Genomic DNA, 10,940 nt, shown 5'->3' with positions numbered 1-10,940 from the left:
TTTCCTCCACAGAATGTGCAGAGAACGGCAACGCCACACTGAGATGCAGATGCCAGGCGCCGCCGACACATTCGATTCGTAGTGCCTGTGGATCAAACTCACACCTCAACATAACTACATATTTGAGTGTGTCATAAAATTTGGGGCCACCTGCAAATAATCAAAATCTCTAGTGTTAAATTCAGTCGTTCATTTGAAAGATATTAATTCATTTATTTGAAATAGATAAATTTGCTAGGCAATGTTTCAGATACTTGAAATACATCAGCAAATGAAACAAAGATCTTTTCCTCGTTGAGATAATATTGTAATAGAAGACAAGACATTATGTTTATAATAAATAATAAACATAAGCATGTAAATCATACAGTTTGTTAGAAAGTGATAAGTTTTACAGAAAAAAGAAAAAGTAGAGCTGGGTAAGGCAGACTGGGAGCGTCAGGGGTGTGTTTGGGAGATAGGGGGAGGTTGCAAGATTAAACAGGGTGACCGAGGCCTCAGTGAGGCCTAAGTTCTGATTCTGGAAGTGTCAAAGATCTGTTTACCATAGCATTTTCCACACAATTCTTTGTAAACATTATATGGCTGTACAGTATTCACTTGAGTGGTTATTTTGTGATTTCCTTCACCAGAGGTATAGTTGAGTATTTAGGTTAGTTCCAGTTTTTACTGCTATATATAATGCTGCTATGAACATTGTTGTGAATAAAAGTTTTGAATTATTCGTTATTTCCTTAGAATAGATTTTGAAGAAGTGTAATTATTATAGCAAAAGACAAAATTATTTTCTTTCCTTTACTTTTTTGATTTTTTTAAATTTCAGCATTGAAGCATTATTGTATTCCCTAGCTAAGCCCTTATTGATGTGATATATTATTTCTTAAGACATTGCTAGATTCAATTTTGTGTATGTCTGAAAAATAAAATTGTCCTATAATTTATTTTCTAATGTTATTATTACTTTTTTTTTTCTGCTTTGGTATTAGGGTTACTCTATCATCATAAAATAAATGGGTAGCTTCCCTTCTATTTTTCTTTTCTCTGGACTAGTTTGTTTTGGGTGGAGATTTTTGTTGCTTTGAAAGTATGATAGAATTACCTATAAATCCCCTGATCTGGAGTTTTACGGAGGGAGAAATTTTTTTGCTACTGTTTCAATTTTTAAATAGTTACTGGTTTATGTAGGATTTTCATTTTTCGATATTTAATGTTATTAAAATATATATTTTTCCCTAGAAAACTATCTGTTTCACCCAAGTGTTCAAATGCATGGGTATATAGCAGTTATTATATTATAAAAATATGACTCTATTATAGGTATGTCTCCTGTTTTATTCATTTTTGGTATTATTTATTTGACCCTGTTTCTTTGATCTTAATGAGTTTTGCCAGTTTTTTAATTCATATTTTCAAAAAATTAATTTTTAGTTTTATACTTTGTATTTCTTTCAGCTTCTCTATTTTTAATTTTTCTTTCATTTATACCTTCCTAGAGTTGTTTCTGTTGTTTCCCTACATGGAGCTGAATGCCTAATTCATTTTCTAAAATATTTGGTTTCAAATGTGTAGCACAGAGTTGATCCTATTCCTGAGCTCAGGCCATGAGATCATCACCAGCCGAGAGCTTTATCTCTTTAATTGTTTTGCTCTTTCCTTCGTTTACTATCTACGATTCCCCCTTATTCCTCAAGCACCGACTCCTATGTATTTAATATATGCCCTTCCATTTATTATTCATACGTTTATTTTCACCCTTATAAAGTATATAGTATTTCTTGTGTGTGTGCTTTTAAAACTGCAACAACCAGCCAACCAAACAAGAAAACAAAACAAAACAAAAAAACCATGACTACCACCACTGCTACCACTATCCCTGACCTAGACTACGTATTAAAACAAAATACAAAGCCATGGTTATAAATAAAAACAGAATGGACTCAAGAAATAGATCAATAGGGACTTGGTACTTGTTAAAATTGGCATCATATATAAGAGGGAAAAGGATAGATTATCTAGAATAAGGTCTCCTAAAAAATAAGGTCTCCAGACAGATGAAAAACCAAACAGAATATAATGGAGGAGAATATCTTTGTGGTCCTGGGGTATGGAAGGATTTGCTAAACAAGACCAAAAAAAAAAAAAAAAAAAGAAAAGAAAAGGCAAAATAGCCCTAGGGGAACTATTAATCAATTTGTCTACATTGAAATAAAAGATTTCAGAATTCCAGGCAAAACAGGAGAAAAACAGAACAGAATTCAAATTCATGAAAGACCAGACTTAGTAGTCTGACAGAGACTGGAGGAACCCCTGAAACTATGGCCTGAACACTCTGCTAACCCAGAAATAAAACCATTTCTGAAGCCCACTTTTCAGACAAGATTAGACGGGCCTATAAAACAAAAAATAACACATGAGGACGCTTCTTAGTTCCATGAAATATATAAGACCAAATGGACAACTCCTGTCCAAAAGCAAGACAAGAAGGGGCAAGAACTGGATGAATGGACACAAGGAACCTGGGGTGGCAAGAGGCACTGTGCTGTCTGTCACATTGTGAGGATTGCAACCAATGTCACAAAACAATATGTGTATAAGTTTTTGAATGAGAAATTAACTTGAGCTGTAAACTTTCACCGAAAGCATAATTAAAAACAAACAAACAAACAAACCAAGATTTCTGCCAGCTGGAGAGCACCACAAAGTTAACTGATAGGTGACAGATTTGGGAGAAAATATTTGTAAACTAACAAGAAAAACTCAAGAAATGAAATAGAAAAATGGACCAAGGATATGCATAATAGGCATATGAAAGTTTCTCAACCTCACTATTAATCATAAAAATGCAAATAAATATAACATAACTACAAACTACTTATTGCCACAGAAAAATTAGAAAGGCAATATCAACTGCTGGTGAAGATAAAGGGAAATTGGAACCTTTATGACCTTCTGTTGGGATTGTAAATTGGAGTTGCCATTTTGGAAAGCAATGTGGTGATAATAAAAATATATGTATATTTAGGTCTCTTTACATAGTATCAGAGTCCCTGGGTGGTACAAACAGTTAAGAACTTGACTACTAGCGGAAATGTTGGTGGTTTGAACCCACCCAGAGGTACCTCAGAACACAGATCTAGTCACAGCCTTGAAAACCCTACGGAGCACATTCTACTCTGGACACATGGTGTTGCCATGGGGTGGATTCAACTTGATGGCAAATAGCAAGGACAACATACATAGTGCCAAACTGTTTTCTCAAAAGTGCAGTGTCTTATGATATCTGTTACTATATCCTTTTTAGTATTTTACATATGTATAATATGTATAGAAATATATATGTTTAAGCTTAGCAAAAACATATTGTTACTTTAATTTTTTAATTAATAGCAAAGTTGAAAATTTTACAATTTCTTCATTAATGGATTTCCTCTTTGTAAATTATTTGTCCTTCAGAATTTATCTTTTGGTAACTTGATGTTTTCTTCTTACTTACTGATACGAGCTTTCATATAAAATTATTTTTATTTTGATATATTTGCATAAAAATTTTTTGATCGTTTGCACGGTTAATTGTGCTGTAGTTACAATTGACCCCAAAATTACAGTTATCTTTTGGCTGCTGGTTGGTGACAGCTCTTCTGGGATTCGCCAGGCTCTGCTCCACACGTGTTCTTCATCCTAGGATCTCAGCTCAGAGAGCAGCCCCAATCTGGGACGTGCTATTTTTTCGTGGTGGAGAGTAAAAATCAAGAGAACTGATGGAAATGGCTCTTAAAGTTTCTGTTCTGAATCAGCCTTTGTCACTTGTGCTCATATACCATTACCCAAAGCAAGGAGTGATGCACAGCCAGTCACATGGCAACGGGCAGGAATGGACAATCCTCAAACCGGCAAGGGAGTAATGAATGATTACAGAGTTTATTTGCAGATGACAAGTTAAAAAGATATGTTTATTTTGTTGTTGTTGAGAATATACACAGCAAAACATACACCAATTCAACAGTTTCTACATGTACCATTTAGTGACATTGATTACATTTTTTGAGTTGTGCAGACATTCTCCTTTTCTGAGTTGCTCCTCCATTAACATAAATTCTCTGCCCCCTAAGATTCCTATCTAATCTTTTAAGTTGCTGTTGTCAATTTGATCCCATATAGATAGTTCTTAAAAGTGCGTAATGCCCAAGACAGATATTTTATACTAGTTAAGCTAGACTATTTGGATTTAAGAAGAGTTCAGGGTATATTTTTGGTTTAAGGTTTAAAGGTTTTCTCAGGGCAATAGTTTCAGGGGCTCATCTAATCTTCGTGGCTCCAGAAAGTTGTCTGCAGTCCATGAAAATTTGAAATTCTGTTCTGGATTTTCCCCCTTTTGATCAGGATTCTTCTATAGAATCTTTGATCAAAATATTCAGTGATGGTAGCTGGGCACCATCCAGTTCTTCCAGTCTCATGGCAAAGGAGGCAGTTGTTCATGGAGGCAATTAGCTGCACATTCTTAAATCCCGATGCTCTTTCTTCCTCTGTTGCTCCAGGTGAATAGAGACCAATTGTGCCTTAGATGGCCACTTGCAAGCTTTTAAGATCCCAGGCACTATGCAACGAAATAGGAGATAGAACAGAAGCGCTAAACAAGTTATTAGGCCAATTAACTGGGATGTCCCATGAAACCACCACCCTATGACTAGTCTTTTTTTTGAAAGGATTAAAATTCTTTTATTCTTTCCCTGCTATGATGTAACAATAGAATATGAATACCTCAGAGATAGATATTTAAACAATAAGAATTTTCACTGGGAAAGTATCCTGTTGTACTTTTGGAGGTGTGGCCTGCAGCTAGGTTGGGTGTTTAATTGAAGTAGGCAACGTGGTAAACCTGTTGGTTTTCCTGCTGGAGACTGGGGAGGCTAGCTGGCTGACTAAAATAATACCGGCAATTAACTATACCTGAAGAAAGGAGCTGGGGTTTCATAGCCATGGAAGGTTTTGAGGGTTTAAAGGGTACATCGATTTTGGGAGACACTGACAATCCCAGTCTTTCAGGGGGCATTTCTTTGGGGGAAAGTTTTGCCCAACAGAAAGTGCACCAGAAAGTTAGGTCAGGCACTTTTGGGTACAGAATTAAAAAGCAAAACAAAACAAACAAACAAAAAAAGCACAGCCTCAAGACACAAGTAGTTCCCTTTTCCAGTTCCTAAATCTTCTTTGATTAATGAGGTTCTTTTAATGTGAGTGAGTCTAACCTCCTCCCAACACCCTTGCACTTACCCTCCAACACTCCGAAAAGCAGTTGTTACAAAAAATTAGCGACATTTGAGACTGTGTTGGCATCTCCTGTCTGGAGGGGAGAGAGGAGGGTAGAGAGGGTTAGAAACTGGCAAAATTGTCATGAAAGGATAGACTGGAAGGGCTGACTCATTAGGGGGAGAGTAAGTGGGAGTATGGAATAAGGTGTATATAAGCTTATATGTGACAGACTGACTTGATTTGTAAACGTTCACTTAAAGCTCAATAAAAATTATTAAAAAAAAAAAATTAGCACCATCTTCAGCTCCAAATCTGCTCACACATCAAATCTTGCTGTTTGAGGAGATTATTTTCTTTCAGTAAGTATTTATGGAGCGCTTTCACATGCCAGCTCTGTGCTGGGTGCTGGGGACACAAAGATGAATAGAGGCTTGTCCCCTAATGAGTGGACATGGACACATATAGTTATCTTTTAAGGCAGACTGATAGAGCCCAGAGGAAGGACATATTTATTTGGCCTGGAGGAGGGTGGGTCAGATGAAGTTTCATAAAAACTTCATGTCGGCAGGAGTTCTAACCGGGACAAACTGGTTCCAAGCCCTGTCATGCAACATTTGACCTCGATCTTGATGCCAAGGAGAGGTTTTCCAAGCAGAGAGACAACACTTCAGTCTCTATGAAAAGAAAAAGGAAGATCAGCTCCATGTAGCCAGAGAAGAGAGAGTATGGGAGGGGGTGGTATAAAACCAGGTCACAGAAGTAAATTGGGGCTGTGACAGAGTGTGGATTTTATTTTATAGGCAATTGGGGAGCGATTGAAAATTTTAAAAAACATACACATAGTAGCAAAGCATGCAGATCTGTGCTTCGGAAAATAGCTATTGACATTTTGAACATGAGTTATAGAAACAAGAGATTGAAAATTGGGAAATCAGTAGGAGACTAATGCCACTGTTCAGAGAAAAGTAAATAAGAGTCCTAATGAAAGCAGTGCCCGTGGAAATAGAAAGGCGGGGGCAGATTAAAGGGATGCTTCACAGGTAGGATGGATAGAGTTTGATGACGGATGTAATGGGTGAGAGAGGGCGCAATCAACAGTGGCTGAGGTTGTTACCTTGAGTAAAACAATCAGAGATTACAAGAAAAGCAGGCTTAGAAGACAGGGATGGTGTGGCTGGGGAAGATAATCTCATTCGGGTCTTCTAACTGGTTCGTTCTGGTTTAAACCCCTGCTGAGAATTTGTATTTCCACTCCAGATATACTGAATCAGAATCTACATTTTAACGAGATCCCCAGGTGATTCTCATGTATGATAGATTTTGAGAACCATTGCTCTACTTGTGGTTCTCAGAATTGGCCCCTAACCAATAGCATTAGCATCGCCTGGGAATTGTTAGACTTCCAAATTGTCGGCAGGAGTTCTAACCGGGACAAACTGGTTCCAAGCCCTGTCTGCAACATTAAGCAAACCAACAGTTTTTCCAGTAGCTTAGAGTACTTTTCCATCTGTTGGTTGAACTTCAAGGTAGACTAAAAACTATATTGACATCATAGCATTTATGCTGAACTTGGTGTCCCTTGATGTGTCCAAAAGGCTGGCCATCTCCTGATGTCTGCTACGGTGAGTGTGCTGCAGCCTCTGTGGAGTATGTAAGTGACATACCGTCCTGCTTGGTTCTAAGCTAGGTACACTGCTAGGACTGAGAAAGTTGAAGCTTCCCTTTTCTGACAACTGCTGCGTCTCCTTTCACCTCCCTTCAGCTTTTCCCTGGGTGACTGTTCTTTATGCAGAGAGAAAGCAAGCACTGGAGACAGGTGATGTTGCTGACTGTTAGGAGAGCAAAGTGGCTTCTCACGGCTTTTGTTTGTGCTGGCAGTTCAAGCTGTTAATTCACTCCTTGTTCTAATTAGAGTTTGCCAGGCCTTTGGTCGAACTTTTTTTGGAATAGACATGAATATGTTGTGGTGGAACTGACAGGTTTCCTTGTCACTGGCTCAGGCTGGTCTCTGATTTTCTTCCCATTAAAATTTGGATCAGAAAAGTAAGCAGAGTGTTGAACATCCAAATCAAGGAAATAAATTCTTCGTTCTTTTTTTTTTTTTCTTCTTAAGTGTGTTTCTTGGACGATTCTAGAAAAAGGGCTGCTCCCCATTGGGCATCATCCTACAAATAAGATATATTTTGACATACCTGCAGAATTGATCTATTGCTCAGGCTCAGGAAAATAGTAGTAGAAGAGAGAGGATCATGGGAAGAAGGCTCAGGGCTGCATGCAGAAGAGAGACATGATGGCTCTGTTACATAGGGCTAGAAGCAGATTAAGCTTTAGGGCCCCTCACTTGCATGGGCCCTCTCTGAGGTCCTGGAACGGGCCCTAGCAATGTGTTGGCTTGGATATATATTTTTGTAAAATTTTATTTGCATATACTCTTTCTCAAAGAGGACTTCCCCAAATTGTATAAGCACTGTTGTGGTGGCTGTTGTTAGCTGCTATCAAGTCAGCCCTGGACTCATGGAGACCCCATGCAGAACAGAATGAAACACTGCCTGAATTGTGCCATCCCTGTAATTGGTTGTGGATCAAACCATTTTGATCCATATGCAGTTCATTGGCTGATTTGTAGAAGTAGACTACCAGGCTTTTCTTCCTAGTCAGTCTTAGTTTGAAAGCTCTGCTGAAACCTGTTCAATACCATAAATCCATAGCAACACACGAGCCTCCACTTACGAAGGGTGGTAGTTGCATATGAGGTGCATTGTTCAGGAATCGAACCCAAGTCCCCTGCATACCACTGAACCACTAATGTATTAAAAAAAACGTATTTAGGCTCCACAAAACCTGGGCATACTGTAATTTATGGCCCTAGAAAAAGAAGAGAAAGGAAAAATCCTAATGTGTACTTCTTTGTGCTCCCTCTGTGCTGTGTGTTAGCTTTTTCTGGCTCACTGTTACCCTACGATTCCAAATGCAGCTGTTTTCATAGCAGGAAATTTGGGGGTTGGGTATAGGAAAGGGAGTGGGAGACAGATTTCAGCTGGTCGGTTTGGTTCTATAATTTGCATAATTCCAGATAAACAAATGATGAAAGCAATGACTAATAGTTATTGTGATACTGCCTTAATTATTTCAAGCCAACAAAATGGTAGTATGTTATTTGACGCTACACTCTTTATGCTTGCTCTGTTTTGGATATATGTGTGAGCTTTAAAATTAATCACCATAACATGCAAAGCACTGTTGAAAAAGGAGAAAAAAAAAAAAAAAGGAAAAAGAAAAGACAGGAATGTGAGTATGAATGTAAAAGTGCATTAAGTTCCAACATAAAATCAGATGAAACCTGGCAATAAGCCCAGGACTTGTGCAGTTTTGGACTCTAGCTCAATCACTTAAAATTGGCATTGAAGTGTCATGTTCCAGAGGCATAATCAGAATGACCAGGTCTTAGTAGCCTGTCTAGCTTTGCCAATTTGCTTCTGTTTGTTATTAATTCGTCATGTCTTTTCCAAACATTTCCGTACAATCTTCTTGTTTGAAGCACATTGCCTTTCCTTTTGAGTTCTGCAGAACCCCCATGAGGTATGATGCCAACTTTATCAGCCTGGATTTTCCACTGGTGACACTGAGACAGAATGAGATGAAGAGGCTGGCCTTAGGTCTTTTATTCAATAAATACTGGGGACAAAGCTCGCCTGTGGTCGGTAGACTTGCCAGCCCTCTACCTGGCGACTGGGACCTTCTGCTTTCATGGTTTTACTATGGGGTGTATGTGTGTTGTTTTAACGTACAAGTTATTTTTAAATAAAAGGGCTAGGGAAAAACGTGTTATCTTAGCTGCCTCAAGCCCCTGAAAAGACTCACAAGGGCTATTTACTGGTGATAAAACACAAGTGCCTTGTTGTGGGATGAAATCAATACGTAGTGTTCTCTCGACTTCCTGCTGAACTCCGAGGAGATTAAGTTTGTTCTGCCTTCGCTGAGGATTCTTCTCCCTTTAGAAACAAGCTGTCGCGCTCTCATCCAGGTCTCGGGCTGAGTTATGTTGCTGGGACAGATGTATTGCCCCTGGAGCTTTGACTCTTTACAGCCCCTTTTTTGTGATCAGTGCAGACATCACCGCACCGGGCAGTGCAGTAAGGGCAGTCTCGGGGCTCATTTTTCCTGGAGACGTCTGCGCTTCCTCTTGTGCTGCTTGGTTTGGTGTTGCTATCAGCCCTCTGTTTATTTGCTTTGACAGGGCTACCAATGTCTGTCCTTCATCTGGGCCATGAATACGTAGTGGAAGACTCAGGACTCAATTAATTCGGAGATTTCTGAGTTTTCTGAATTGCGGCTGGCTGGGGGAGGGAGGATGCCTAGGCTTATTTTCAGTGCAGAATAGTCGGTGCTGTGAGGCTATGGGAACATCTGCAAAATGGGCTCTTTATGTTTTAAAAAAAAAGTGCACTCTAGTGGAACAGGACCGTTATATACCCCATTAACGTTAGTGTCAGTGTAGCAGCCTCAGAATTGCGTATTGGTGGGAAAATATTGATAGCAGAGTGTAAACCACTGCAAATGGGAAATGTGATAAAACTGTCTTCATAGGACCTGTAATTTATAATTAAATAGGCTACATTGAAACGATATGAAATAGAGGCCTGTATGTCCAATGGAATGGGAAATTTAAAAGAAGGCTGCATTCCCATGGGCCTGTTGTTATTGCTGTGTGTCACTCAGTTGATTCCAACTTGTAGCAGCTGGATATGAGAGTAGAGCTGACCCATAGAGTTTCTTAGCCTGCTGTCTTTAGGGGAGGAGATTGCCATGTCTTTTCTTGCAGAGCAGCTGGTAGGTTTGAACCATCAACGTTTTGGTTAGCAGCTGAGCGCTTAACCATTGTGCCACCAGGGCTCCTTCCTTGGCCTATACCTATTGCCATCAAGAAAATTCTGACTCATAGCGACCCTCTAGAGGGTAAAAACAAACAAACAAAAAAGAGAAATAAAATGAACTTCTGAATGGATTGTATGGCCAGTGTATGGCTGATGATGGTACAATTCATGTTTTTAAATCATACCTTGGTTTTGTGTAAGATTTTCACAGGTTAATATTTTATGTACCCTGATGTAGTAGTTTGCTGACAGCAGTAAGATTTTTCATTGACGTGACCATTTTCCACAGCAAGCGGATATCCATTTGGTGGGAAGATTTCCACACACATGTAGCTGCTCTTTTGGAGAGTGAGAAATGACTGGTTTATAAGTCTAGTGAACTTACAGCCAGTCTTACACAATCGCTAGAGCCCGTTTGTAACTTCCAAAACAGGCCCTTGAAGTGCAAATGAGAAACAGTATTTTTGAAAGTCAAACCTTTCTATTTTTAAGAGTCAACTTCTACAAAACTGAGAAAAGCATCTTGTGATTCCAAAGGGAAGACCCTCAAGGAAGCTTGGCATATAGTTTATGCCAGAAGAACAGATAAGAAAGAGAAACAAAACAGTGTTCTGAACCCTGACTGAATGTTAGAATCATCTGGGGAAGCTATGAAAATACCTACTGCTAGGCTAATTGAGTCCATATCTCTCAGTAAAAAAAAAAAAATTTTTTTTTTTTTTTTTATCTCTCAGTAGTGACTGGGTATTAGTTCTTAGCAAACACAACATAGCAAACCAACAACTCCCTGGATTTTTCTAATGTGCAACCAAGATTGAG

General features: G+C 38.8%; 1 protein-coding gene across 31 annotated transcripts in view; it reads left to right on the top strand.

Annotated features, from left to right (window-relative positions):
• Positions 1–10,940, top strand: part of TPH2 (tryptophan hydroxylase 2) — a 365,498-nt gene that overhangs the window by 250,804 nt on the left and 103,754 nt on the right. Inside the window, exon 15 of one of the 31 annotated variants that reach the window (XM_064283834.1) lies at positions 13–3,436. The exons of 29 other annotated variants lie outside the window; for them this stretch is intronic. The gene's annotated coding sequence lies outside the window, so the exon portion shown is untranslated. Of the gene's footprint in view, positions 1–12; positions 3,437–10,940 lie in introns of those variants that run through there. One more of the 31 variants, XM_064283850.1, reaches the window with a different exon arrangement.

This window comes from Loxodonta africana, chromosome 4, assembly GCF_030014295.1.
Source record: "Loxodonta africana isolate mLoxAfr1 chromosome 4, mLoxAfr1.hap2, whole genome shotgun sequence".
Taxonomy (NCBI): Eukaryota; Metazoa; Chordata; class Mammalia; order Proboscidea; family Elephantidae; genus Loxodonta; species Loxodonta africana.
The sequence above is the reverse complement of the archived record's forward strand: the minus strand, read 5'-3'. Positions and strand labels throughout refer to the sequence as shown.